The 13,485-nt window shown below is 42.7% G+C and overlaps 1 protein-coding gene across 13 annotated transcripts in view; it reads right to left on the bottom strand.

Moving 5' to 3' along the window:
- AKAP11 (A-kinase anchoring protein 11) overlaps positions 1-855 on the bottom strand; it is a 45,331-nt gene extending 44,476 nt beyond the window's left edge. For all 13 annotated transcript variants that reach the window (XM_074815608.1, XM_074815617.1, XM_074815623.1 and 10 more), the window contains exon 1: positions 727-855. The gene's annotated coding sequence lies outside the window, so the exon portion shown is untranslated. The remainder of the gene's footprint in view (positions 1-726) is intronic.
- Between the last annotated feature and the right edge of the window lie 12,630 nt (positions 856-13,485).

Here is a 13,485-nt window from a genome sequence, read left to right as displayed (position 1 = left end):
TAAACGAGCAATACTCGTTCCTACTCTCTTCAGGGAGGAAAGGAACTGGGAGAAGGTGGGGAGGGAGGGGGAGGAGACATTTTTAAACACCGAAATGTTGAGAACGGGGTGAACTTATTTAACCCGTGTGGATCAACCACAAGGCAACCAACGCAGGAGGCAACGCGAACGTATTTAGCCTCCGTGCATCAACCACAACAGAGGCACGAGTCACTCGCCACCCGAGACCCCCGACAGCCCCAGCCGAGGCGTTCCACCGGCAGGCCTTCGGCGCAGGCCGCCGCGCCTACCGAGGGGCTCTCCGGGGAAGACGAAGGGATGCTGCGAGCGCTGGCCTCCCCCCCGCCCCGCGGGTCTCGGGCCCAAAGCGCTGCGCTGCCCGCCTTTTGTCCCCCCTCCGTGCTGCGGTACAAGGGCCTCCCGCGCAGCGCGGCCCCGGCCCCGACCCGCGCCCCTTTCCTCAGGTGTGTGCGCGCCGCCGCGGAGGCCCCGCAGGGCCCGTGGGGCGGTGCGCTGCCCCAGGCCACGCCGGGGTGCCGCCAGCAGCGCCGCCTCCCCACGGGGACGGGCGGCGGGGGGATGCTCTGCCCCTCCTCCGCCCGCCGGGAGCGGGCCACCTGTGGGAGCCAGCCCCGCCTGACAGGCCGGGAGGCTACGGCCCGCCCTCAGCGCTGGGCGGGGGGATGGTTGGGGGCGGGGGGGGAAGGAAGAGCGGGCACCCCGTACCTGGCTGACTCCTCAGCACCCGGCACCCGCAGCCATTTCACCGCCAAAAGCAACGCAGCGAGGGAAGGAGGGAGCGAGCGCGCACCCGCCCGGCCGCGGTCCCGCTGCCCCCGTCACCGCCGCGGCGCAGCGGCCCTGGCCCGCCCCGCCCCCGGCGCGCGCCACCTCTCTCGCGACACTTCCCGCCAGCCCTACGCGGCCTCGCGCGCCCCCAGAGGCCGGGAGGAGAGTCACGCGGCGGCCGCCCCGGAAGGGGCGGGGTCGCTGCGAACTGCCCTCGTCTGGGTTCGCGCGCGGTGCGGGGGTGGCGCGCGCCGCTTGGGCCTTTCTGGCCGTGGTTGGGTCGGCGGGGCCTGGCGGCTGGCCAGCGCGCCCCCTCCCCTCACGGGGACAAGGCCCGGGTGGCGCCTGCCTGGCCGTGAGCGGGCACCCCGCGTGTCCCTGCCGGGCTTGCCCCGCCCCGCGGGGTCTCCCCGGGCGCCCTCACAGAGCGGGGCGTGGGCTGCGTGGGGGCGCCTCCGCCCCGCGGCACACCCGCCGCGGAGCCGCTGCAGCCGCTCCTGCTCGGTCCCGTCCGCAGCAGCGGTGCGGGCCGGCACGGTAACGAGCGGTCAGGGTCTGCTCCGCGGCAGATGCGTGGTGCGGTGCGGAGCGTGGCGCTCCTCTCCGTGCCTGGCACGGTAGTTGGGGCCTTTTGCAAAGCCTTGGGGAGGGGGCGTGCCCGCGCGGTGGGCCGTTCCTGCCTAGTCAGCCTGGACTTTGGTTGCCGGTGAAGGCCTTTGATGCTAGGGTTGCTTTCCAGCTGACGGGCTGGCTCAGCAGGGTAGGTGGGTTAGAGGCTGGAGTCTGGTTTTAGTCAGACGAGGCGCAGACAAGATTGTCAAACCCTGTCTAAAACTCCTACACCCTTCCTCCCTTACCACTTCTTTTTAAACTCAATGTTGCCAGATTCTGCTGTACATCAGGTGTGCTATTTACCACAGCAAATACACAATTGATTTTCAAATCATCGTGAGTTACGATGGAGATGTATATTTAAGTGTATGCGCAGTTGGGGCTTGGAATTTCTTTCCCTTTGCATGGAATCTAACCTCTGGTAGCTTCCCAACATGACTCCATTTCAGCAGCAGCTCTTTCAGACGCTAACCCAACAACAGACAAGGCGCAGACAAGGCAGCATGTGGTTGCAACAGCTTCTGGAAGACAGAAAAGAAAGAGCTCCCAAAGCTGAATTCAGCAAGAATTTAAAACTTTGTATACTGAGGGAGGAGGTAGGGAAGGAAAAAAGAAAAAAAAATCATTAGAAGATGCTAGCCTGGTAGCTTTTCCAGTACTGGGGGATTTCAAAGTCCAACCTGCCCCACTTTAAAGAGAGAAAGACAGACAAACAGAGGGAGATGACCCTGACCCCCTTATAAGTTGCATTTCTCTTCTGGGTACCACCTGAGCCCTATAAAAAGGATATGAGAATTTTTGCTCCTGGATCTCCATTATTTTTCTGGATAATTGCTGCTTCTGCTTAGCTTCTGTTTTTACTTGAGCTGTGGCTTTTATTTCTGTTTAGTCCTTAATCATAGGCTGTTTCTGGGCTGTGTAATCATTTTAGACACTTTAGAAGTCAGGGGATGGATGTGTATTCACTTAGTCATTTTGTCAACAGGTAGATAAACTACATTTTCATTAACCCTAAAAACTAAGAAGCTTCGCAGCAGAGCCCACAAACCATGCACAGACTAGGTAGATAAGAAACAAAGGATTACTGGTTCTAAAGTATGTCACCATGTTAGCTAAGTGAGACAAATAAAAGGTTTCTCATGTTCCCAGGGACTGCAGGTCCCTATGGGATGGGGAGAAAGTAAATGAATAATAGAATCAAATTTAACTCAAGTTAGCCATTTCAATGCCCGTTGAGACCAGCCTAGCTTGGAAAAACATTGTCATTTGAGTAAAGGCATTTTAACAGTTCACACATCTTCGGTTAACTGACAACATAGCTCTTTTTTACTAACTCCATTCAAAACACTTTTCAGTTTTAGTGATAACTAAAAATTCTGTAAGAGGGTTTTGTTGTTTTTCATGTATCAAGACTTACAGTAAGTAAAAATTTCTAAAACAAAATAGATCTGGAAGCAATGTAAACACGAGAAAGCATGCTTTAAAAATAAATTCAAGCCTTTTATTCCCTTTGTTTCATAATTCCCCTTAGACTATTCAGAATAATGAGTTCCTATGGCTCCCTGCCAAAACCTTGAAAAAAATCAAGATTTACCCTCATCAGGAAACTATGAAACATAACCCACAGCATGCCATTGTTTGTCAGAAAAGATGGGTTTTTTTATACAATAATACAAATGGCGAGAGCTTTGCAATAGTGATTTATTTTTTTATTTACAATTTATTTAAATACTGCCTATGTAAAAGCACGGGAAACTTGGCTGGTCAGCCAACACTTCTTAAAATTTATATTAGTTATGAAGAAATAGAGTATCGGTTTCTGGGCTCTAGTATTTTGTGTCCTGTTCAGTTTTACATTTTTCAGGGCAGGGCCTGGCCAGTCAAAGCCTGTCCCACTACCTCCAGCCAGGGAGCAGGGCAATCCGGGGATGGCCCCAGCCCAGGGCATCGGGCACGTCCGTGGGGACAGGGATGGGTCAAGGCCAAGCTGGGATGTCAGTCCATGTGTGGGGGTCAGGATCAGGCCCGGTGAGGGGAGCCAGCATCGGGCAAAACTGGCTGGATGGAGTCATGCGCCTGGAGTGTTTTCTGCCTGCTCTTTCAGTATCAAAAATAGGCATCTTGGGAATCTTTTTGTCAGAAATACTGTCATGTCCCTGGAACTATCCTGAGTCACTGCCTGCACCTGTCTTTTAAGCTTGATATTTTCAGGATCACTGGCTTGGAGCAAGTTGTTGAGAGATTATCTCAGACTGACTTGTATGTCATCTCTCTAAGGTATTGAATGCCAGTTCTATAAAAGGTGTTGAAGAACTAGTCTGTGCCTTTATGGCCGTTTTCCATCAATTTTCTTACTAGGCCTTTAGAATTTTTTCCTCTGTACATGAAAACTACACCACTGCATGATTGTGTCAGTGGGTTTTTTTTCTTTATTATACTACCTCTGAAAAATGTCCGTCTATAACTAAAGCTTTATTAAGTTCAGGCAAGTCTTTAATTTACATCCAATAAACTACACTGATGTAATTTATAATAATACAGATTGCCTTCTCAATAGTAGGTAATTTATAGTCTTTGTATTCCTACCCTTAACAGGAGGCATAGTATACTCTTCTTTTCTCAAAACCTGGGGAAGCCTTTCCATTGATCCCCTCACAGCAAGCTGGGAAGGATCTGCCATGCTTGATACTATTCCCCCCCCCCCCCCCCCAAAAAAAAAAAATCTAAAGCTCATAATGTAGTAATTTCATAAATGACTTCTAGTGACTTATCTGTTTCTAACATACCCTTCTGCTCCCCAGCCCAACTACCTGCTTCTACGTCTGCACTGCTTCTGGACTGTGCCAGCATGAACATTTGTGAAATGAGGCAGTTAATGAGATTGGACTGAGAAGACCAGAAAACAACCTGCTTTTCTTCCTTTTTGCTGATCCAGTTCACCAACATAATAAATGTGTCAGCGTGGCACTGAGGATAGCACAGAGACAACCAAGAACGGAAACAGCTTAAATGGGCTTGTTCTGCCACCGAGTGCATACCCATGTGTTGACTTGCTTTGCCATTTAGATCCTTCTCAGCGTCTCCTTGAAAACACTTTTGACACACGCATCAGCTACAAAACTGGAACTCTTCGTTTGAGTGCATAATTTCATTAGTCATCCTGTCATAAATCTTTGACCTGGGTTGGACCACAGCATTTGTCTCTGACAAAGGGTTCAGTTTGTGGCATTATGGTATAATGCAATGACATTTTCTGGTTTCTTTTCTCTGAATGTTTCCCAATCTGTTGTTTCCACTGACATGTTTTGAGAAGTCATTTTTATTTGAGTGTTCGTGGATATTTTAACTCCTTTTTTTCAACAGTGAAAACCTAATAATCTTTATGTATGTAACTATGTTGCAGCTGTTACTGGTTTTTCTTTCCTTGGAGTTTGATCTGTAACCTATGTAAGTCATCTTCCAAAACAATATGTATAAAGGGCGTACCACAGGCTATATACTGAAATCATCCCTCAGTTGGCCAGTTATGTCCTGCTGACAAACGAGTTCTCAGAGCCAACTTTAGGCCTTTTATGGCAAAATGGAAAGCGTCACAAACTAACCTTATCAAAAGATGCATTGTACTGACTGCATAGATACGGTTTCAGATGCTACGAGATTCTTATCCAGAGGCTTGGAAGGCTCTCTGGATTCACATCCTTTCTGCACATTGTGTTTACTTAGAGGATGCGATAACACCGTCACTGTGTTACACAAGAGTGTACAATAATAACTGGAGCTGGCAGGGAAGCAAAATTTTTATTCTACAGGAAATTCCAGCTTGTCAATATTTTGTTTCATTGAGTGCTGGAACAAAACGTGTTGGCTCTGCAGCCTTTCTGGCAAAAATGGAACAATCTATTTCTTTGCCAGCTGACAAGCCTGGGGAGCCAAGAAACCAACTGAGCAGTCGGCATATTGCCAGGGAGCTAGATAGCCAGTCAGCTGATCCACAGTAAGCAGCCAGCTTGATTGGATTTCTGACCAACAGCCACAGCCAGATCATAGCTTAAGCTTCTGTAGAAAGTTTTGATGGAACCAGGACAAGGCAGCATTTCCGGTGCCAATCTGTTCAATTAGAAAATGGTGAAACACCCTCTCAGTAACTGACTGCTATCAGAAAAGAATGTGACTGTACTGCACTTCGGGTTTCTTATGGATTTCTTCAGCTTTTGCTTTGTGATTTATGCACACATTTATTGCTAGAACAAGCAGATTAAATCAGTGAATGTTTCCTTAAGGATCAGTGATGATACCCAAGCCCATGTGGGAGTTTTCAGGATGTTCTTCATTGCTAGTTTTGTGATTATTGTTATTCAAATAACGTAGCATGCCAGCAATACCTAATGGTATCTGCTTGTGTGTGCCTGCTAACCAGAAGGTACAGTTACTGCAGACAATGCACTATTAGATTGAAATAAACTTTTATATCTGTTGTCAGATAACACACTGTCTCATCGTCTTCAGCCCATATTTGTGGATGAATTTAAGTTAGGATGAACTTGCCAAAAATGCAATAATGAGGCAAATATATCTTCTGAACTAGATAAAAGATACTGATCTTTAGTGGGTAATTGGTAGTGTTGAGGTCAACACTGATACGGAGAGCCCCCTTCATTGTCAGAACTAGTCCTGCTCAAGTGCTAAGTTTGCTGAATGTAACCTTGAACATTATTATGGAATTCTTGCAATGTTCCAGTTATTTTTCCCTTTTGGTGTATTTTTTGAAAAGGTATCAGACAACTTTGTAAAAACATTACATATTTTTCTTCCTGCAGTTTACGGTTATGATATCATCATAAAAGGTATCAGCTGCTTTTTTCAAATGTTTGGATACTTTCTGTTGGAGGATAAATCTCATAATTTGTTATAGCTGCAGATACTGTACACTCTCTACACTTCTCTCATTTGTTTCCAACCAGTTGCTGCGTATACTTCCTCTTTAAAGCCCAGAGATGTCATATACCCTCATTACTTCAACTGTGGTAACTCCAGGGAACAATGAATTCCCTCGTAAATGTTTAGTGGTAATTAAATTTTCTGCAATTCCATCTATTTAAGTAGTCTCTAATACTCCTGCTGTGAAATCGGAGGAACAACAGATGCTTTATGGAGCTACATTTCAAATCCTGTTCTTCCATGTGTAAATAAACTCGACTCTTACTTTCTGTCTCAAATTCAACTGCTGCAGAGATACTACAGCAGTCTTGGTGAATCGCGTCCTCTTACTGTCTGGATTCAAAATGAATTTTATGGCAGTTGCTTTGCTTTTCATTGACCTTTATATTTCCTGTGCACAGCCTAGTTTATTGCTGTTTTTACAGAGTTTATTCTTGAACTGGAAATTATTTGCATTGTGAGTCTTTTCCCACAATGAAAACAGTCTAATGTGCTGTTCATGGTGTGCTTTTTTCTTCATTCCTGGTGGATTTGTTATATAGTTTGCTGTGCACTGCTGCAACATATCTTAAAATGTGTTTTCCGTCTCAGATGCAGTAACTTGAGCATATGTTTAAGGTTTAAGTCAGTCTCAATCAATATGTCCATTTGGATTGCCTGGTTTTATATTCCACACATAGTAACTGCTGTCATGTGTCATTTAAGTCTCTCTCGTTCTTAATTTCCTTAGTGTTACCACATACTCAGAGATTATTTAATTTCCTCTCTGATTCAGTATATGAAAGAAGTGGTCTTTAAACATGAGCGCATTTTCATTAAAGTGTTATTGTCTTTCCATCAAAATATTGAAGGGAACTTCCAAATCCTTATACTACTTGGTGACACCTTTTCAGCAATAATAGGACTATTAATAGCTTCTCCCAAACTTCATTTTCAGTTCTCTCAAAAAAATAAGAAACTAGGAGTGACAAGGCATCAGTAGCCTAAGACAAACTAGGGAGTGTCTCACTCCTCCACCCACGTGGTTGTATAAAAGCTCGTTGTGCCACAAAGAATCCCAAAAAGCCTTATGTCAGAGAGAGGGAATTACTACCCTGGGGGGCAGCCATTGTGAAAAATGGACACTGTAACACTCCTTTCCAAGGACCTCTTCACGAATCACTGTTTGAAGATGGAAAATCTTGGCCAGAATGAGACAAAGAATAGAAATGCCTGAAAGAAATACTGTGACATCTTCCCTAATGCTGTAAGATTTCTGAGTAGCTGTTTCTGAGCTACCATTGCTGAAAGCTATTTCATTTTCCCAACCAAATTTTTCCAGGAAAATTTCTCAGCTCAAAAATGTTACATTTACATGGCCTATTGAGAACCAAATACGTTAAATTTTTCAACTGTCACTGAAGCTGATCAGAGCAGAAATGTAAACAATGTCTGAAATGTATTTCCAGAATATATCTAGTTTAACTAAAGTATAGGGAGTGAAGATTACCCGCTGTACTCCTGATGTATGGGTTACAGCATCTGGAGGCTCTTGAGTCAGTAATGGAATGGGCAGGGTAACAATAAACTACACCTGAGTCTAAATAAGAATGATTTAAAAAAATTCTGCATCTAGAGATATGTGAATGATGATCACAGTAATGTCTATAATATTCTGTCATCAAGTCAAGGTGCAGCTTGGAAAAAAGCAAGCCTGGCACTTTCTGGAAGAAGCAGCTCCCTGATTTCACTTTGACCAGTAAGACAGCACGTGAATGGAACAGATCATAGCTTCTAAGAACAAGTCTTTGTATTTCTTTGTTGCAAAAATGTGACGTACAGAAAATACAGTACCTGTTGCAGAGCAACAAAAACATTACACAGTATTATCAATAGTTATAGCTCGCTTGATTGTGACGGTAAATTTGAGTTTTTCAAGAGTCAAACATAGCTTGAAATTATACATCTGGGTAAGAACATGCATTACTGGGTACTCTAGAGTATGTACCAATGGTGTATTAGTTATTCTTTTAATTAAGAAAAATAATTTTTAAGTCTGTTCAAAGGAAAGTCTCTTCTTTGTGGTTACTGATGCTTTAAAGCTGTGGAAATATATATAAATAAAAACCGAACATTTTTCATTGGTGGAAAGGGGAATAATCCATTTTCTGCTTGCTCAGTTGCAAAAAACTGCATTAGGAATATTTGAAAATGTAATAAAGTATATTAAAATCAAATTGTTTGAACTTTAACAATGTGTCATCATTTACAAATGATAAGACACTGTTTTATCTGTAAATGAATGGAAAATGAGAATTAATATTTACTTTCAGATAATTGCCCAGGTCACATGCTGTGTAATAAAGCTGCATGTGCTATAGATAAGTCAGAATTTGATCCTGAAAGCTGTATTGTAAATGTATTAAATGATTTTTTTCCTTATCTGCCAAAACGTTTGGAGAATTACCAGCAGCATTTAATTTCATCAGCTCTGAATACATGGAAATGTTGAGGCCTGTCCCTGCAAGATAGTTATCTTGAGAGATTGCAGTCAAAAGGTTTCCTAAGTGTTTTCCTGCTACTAAAAGTTAAGTAAGGATTGACCAACTGTGATTTGCTATTCTTTAGGGGCAGTGAAGATGGGGTACAGGGAAGAAATTAGTGGCTGAAGCCTCTATAATACTCATATTTCTTTATGCTAAAAAGCCTACGACAGTCATAAGTATAGAACCATCTGATCCTTTATGAGCTGAAGTTAATAGTATAATAAAAGTCACTGAAGGGTAAGTTACAATAATGTACTTATGATGGACTCTTTAGTAATATACCCTCTAAAACACATCATACCAAAGGAGAAAAATGGAAATGGATTTCATTTCCCCTACAAGCCTAACTTTACCATTTTTGTATCAGAAAACAAAGTTATATTAATCTGATTTAGTTTATTCATCAGCAAAATGATGTTGATTTTTCAAGGCAGCAAAAGCATTTTTGTATGTTTGAAAGCTGATTGTTATGAATGGTTTGTGTGGGGAAGAACTTCAGGGTTTCAGAAGAATCACTGAAGAGTTTGCATGCGGTTTTTGTTAGGACATAATGTTTTGTATTCCCATCCTAGTTTTCTCAGGCTCTGGCAAGGCAGGTTTGCCTGAAGGCATGCTTTCTCCTCCTGCCTCCTTCATCAGCCAGGGAGGGGGAACCCTTTGGAACTTTGCAGCTTTGAATGTCTGATTTTCCTTATCACACAAAATAGAGTTTTTTATGAGGCACAGCATTAGAACACACAAGTCCACTCCTGACAGCTGGTATGTGATGGGGGGAAGAGCCTAAACCTGAGAAACGGGAAATGTGCCAGGATCCAGAATACAGATTATAGCCGCCTTTTTTTTTGTTTGTTTTTCAATTCAAGGCATTTATTTTGTCCCCTTCTATCTCAGGTGTGCCAGGGGAGTATAATTTTCTATGTAAATTATCACTTGAAGAGACTGAAGAAACCTGATATATATTGGTGATGTTAAGGCTGAGTTTCTAAGTAAACTTAATTTCAGTTTCATAGATGATGAGTTAAGATATGATTTTAAAATTTGAAGTTAATATTTATAATTAATGTAAAAAATAAATTGCAACTTAGCATACCTATATGGCATATTTGAGGGCAGTATATATGTGTATGTGAGAGAAAAATACACACTGTGCTAGAGAAAATACCTTATATTCATTAAAGTGTTCCACTGAGGCCTTTAATTTTTCATGTGGGTGTTTTCAAATTCTGTTCAGGAAAGATGATGCACACTGCAGGTGAAGGAGGCTTGTCAGAGCTAGGAGTGCTGCTCACATGTGGACTGAGGAATGGATTGCCCAGGGAGGTGGTGGAGTCCCCATCCCTGGAGGTGTTTAAGAGTAGGGTCGACATAGCGCTGAGAGATATGGTGTAGATGGGAACTGGCAGTGTTAGGTTAATGGTTGGACTAGATGATCTTCAAGGTCTCTTCCAACCTAGTTGATTCTGTGATTCTGTGATTCTGTGAGGAAGCGAGTACCATATAGACAGTCCATTATGGTCCCTCAGTCTTCAGAAGCATTTGGGAGAAGGCAGAAAGTGAATTTAAAGCTACCGTGCACTGCACCCTCCTCCCTCAGTACTCTAAAGCGCTGCATAAGTTCTCTCCACACAGTGATCTCCAGAGCAATCCTGAGGTGGTGGTGTACAGCTCTTTGTAAAGTACATCTTGATTTGTTAGAAAGAAAAACCTGATTTGAAAATACTAATGTACTGTGTATACATAAAGGACTGCTGGTTTTTGGACTATATTCATTATATATTTAAAAACCCCAAACCTTTCTGAAATTAATCTGAAGTGTGATCATACACACCTCTCTTCTTTCAATATCATTTTACCGTGGATGATACAGAACTAATGTGAGGTGATCCTAAGTCGAAAGTAAAGTTCTGTCAACAGGACAGAGCACTGAGAAGCATGATTACAGATTTTTTTTGTCCATCTACACATGTGCTATTTTACCAGTGACAAAATATTCAGTCTGTGTGACATAACAGGTCTCCTCTGAAATACCTGACAAGCAGCTGCACAAAGCACACACACAGTAGCATATAATACAGATTGACACACTGCTCTTGAAGAATGCAAAGCTTGCTTTAATATTCAGACTCTTTCTGTAATTTTCTGAAATTTATGACTGAAAGAAGCTTGTTTAGACCTCTCCTTCTCTTAAACTTTCTACCACTATAGAAATCTCAGCATTTCTATCCCAGATCCAACAGTCCAGCCCATGTTCCATCTGTGACAATAGTTAACAAAAGATGTGTAACATGAAGGTGCCCATTATCCAATGAAGACCAAATATAGAAAACATAAATTTAAACTTCTGACATTTAATAATTTTCTCAAGTTTTACAGTCTGAGACACAGGGTTTCTACAAATGTTCTTGTTAGTGATACAGATTTGATCCTCTAGTTTTGTTGTTTTTTTTTTTTTTTTAATGGAAGTGAAATCTCTGCACTTCTTTAAAAGCAGATTAGAATGAGAAATTACTGATTTTTCACTTTAACTGAAAGGCTAAACCCATGCAAAACAAAAGAGAATATTGCCAAATACATTGGCAGCCGTGCAGGGCTGAATTTAGCTATGCTATACCATATACAGAGCTGAATAGCTCAGTATTTGCAGTTCTTACATATGCACAAAAAGCCCCATACTCACCTCTCACTTGAGATCACTGAGAGATTCAGCCAACTTATCCAATGCAAAATTCGGACGGGATTGACCATCACCAGAATTTGGACACACTATGAGCAGTGCCATGGGATCATTAATGAAAGCAGATGGTTGGGTTTTCTCCTTCTGTCTCACTGGAAGGAGGAAGGAAAGCTCCAGCAAAATGCTGGGATAAAGTATCTTCCCAGGACACTTGTTACATGTCTAATCAGACAGCCACAGAATTAGTAACATCATTCCAAGCTATGCTTTTTGGCTTTCTTTGGAGATGTCACATTCTGATATGGAAACTACTTAGCTCATGATTTTTTAATAGCACTTGTAAAGGACTGGGACATTTTATTTCCTCTAATAGTGCCTTGGTGTCATTCTGGAGAAGAAGAAGTTGTCAGTGTTTCTACCTTAATTCTGTTCTTCTCTGGTGAATCTGAGGATGCAGTTTCTGCCAGCTTGCTGGTGGTGAAAGGGGAGGATTGTGCTCTCTTTCCCATGCTCTCTTTCCCGTTTGTCATTCTTCTTTTCTTCCAGTACTACCTCCTCCTTGGGCCAGTCCTAGGGCTAGATCCTTCTATCACTTGATTTAGTTCATTAACCCAGCAGATCCCTACCATGTTGTGGTCATTGACTCTTCTTGACCATGTTAGGGAGTTACGCTGTTTGACAAAGAGGTCTGACAAAAACCAGTGCTGGAGCTAGGTAAGTAGCAGAGAGCAAGACAGAGAACAGGCATGTGAAATCATAACCTAAAAATTATATTCTTTTAAATTGCACTATAGCATAGTACGTCTTGAAAAGTAGGTGACCAGCTCCATGGTTTATAGGAAGTGCAAATGAGGGAGCAAACCAAGCTGTTTGCAGTAGGTTTCTCATTGTGATGAAGCTCTGCAAGCACTAGGTGGCCTGCTCTTAAAGGAAATGAGAAATCCCATCCATTTCAGTGTGCAAGAGAGGATTAAAAGTACAATTTACACAAGTTCTGCATCTATTTTATAAAGCATGCTATTCTGTGAAGAATTCAGGGATTATCAGGGTTTTTTTACTGTGGTGCAGTGAAATCGCAGAATACTGTACTCCATAAATATTAGAGGTGATTTATCAGATTGTTTAGACACAGGAGCAAGTCGATAAATGAAAACTTCCTGTGCGCAGGCTCTTGATGTACCTTAGTTTAAACTTCTTTCGTAGTGATGTAGTTGAATTACTTCGTACTTGCTGTGACAGATGCAATTACCACAGTTTAGCTGACATGGTATCCTATGACATGATCATAAGTATGAGTCATTGGAGACTATTTTCAATGCAACAGCCACAACAGCCATTAAAGATTAAATCTGTATACTGAAACTATATCATCTGTGTTTTCAGAAATGCATTTCCCCATCCTCATACTCTATCCAGTAAAAAAACTTCAACACCTCTGTAAAATTATAATCATGGGCTTGAAGGAAGAGACACCATCAGTGTTGGTGCTGGATGCCCTCAAAGACACCAAGGGACAGAGGAGAATGGAAGGTAAGAGATGCAGCAGCCCTGCAAAGTGTGGTGTTACCAACAGGCTTTTTGCTCCAGTTTTATTTTTGGCTATCAAAAGGGGAAGACAAGAGAAAAAGACAGGATTCAGAAAGAGAAACTGCATTTTAGCTGAGGTATTGCATGTCCTCTGGGAAAGTCCTGCTAGAAGCTGTAATTTGTGTATCTCTAAAAAAGAATGACTTCCAGTTTAGGCCAGTAAAAAGAGTCAATGCAAAAAGAACACTTCAACTTATTACAGAGGTCTTGAACCACTGAAGTAAAAAAAAATAATATTGAAAGCAAACCAAGCTTTGGTGAAATAGTAAGGGACTCTAACAAGAAACTGCAACAGGATTGTTATACACACCTTATACTCAGTGATGCTTTAGGTGCCAGAATCACCCAGTGCCCAAAACT

This window comes from Strix aluco, chromosome 2 (genome assembly GCF_031877795.1).
Source record: "Strix aluco isolate bStrAlu1 chromosome 2, bStrAlu1.hap1, whole genome shotgun sequence".
Classification (NCBI taxonomy): domain Eukaryota; kingdom Metazoa; phylum Chordata; class Aves; order Strigiformes; family Strigidae; genus Strix; species Strix aluco.
The sequence above is the reverse complement of the archived record's forward strand: the minus strand, read 5'-3'. Positions and strand labels throughout refer to the sequence as shown.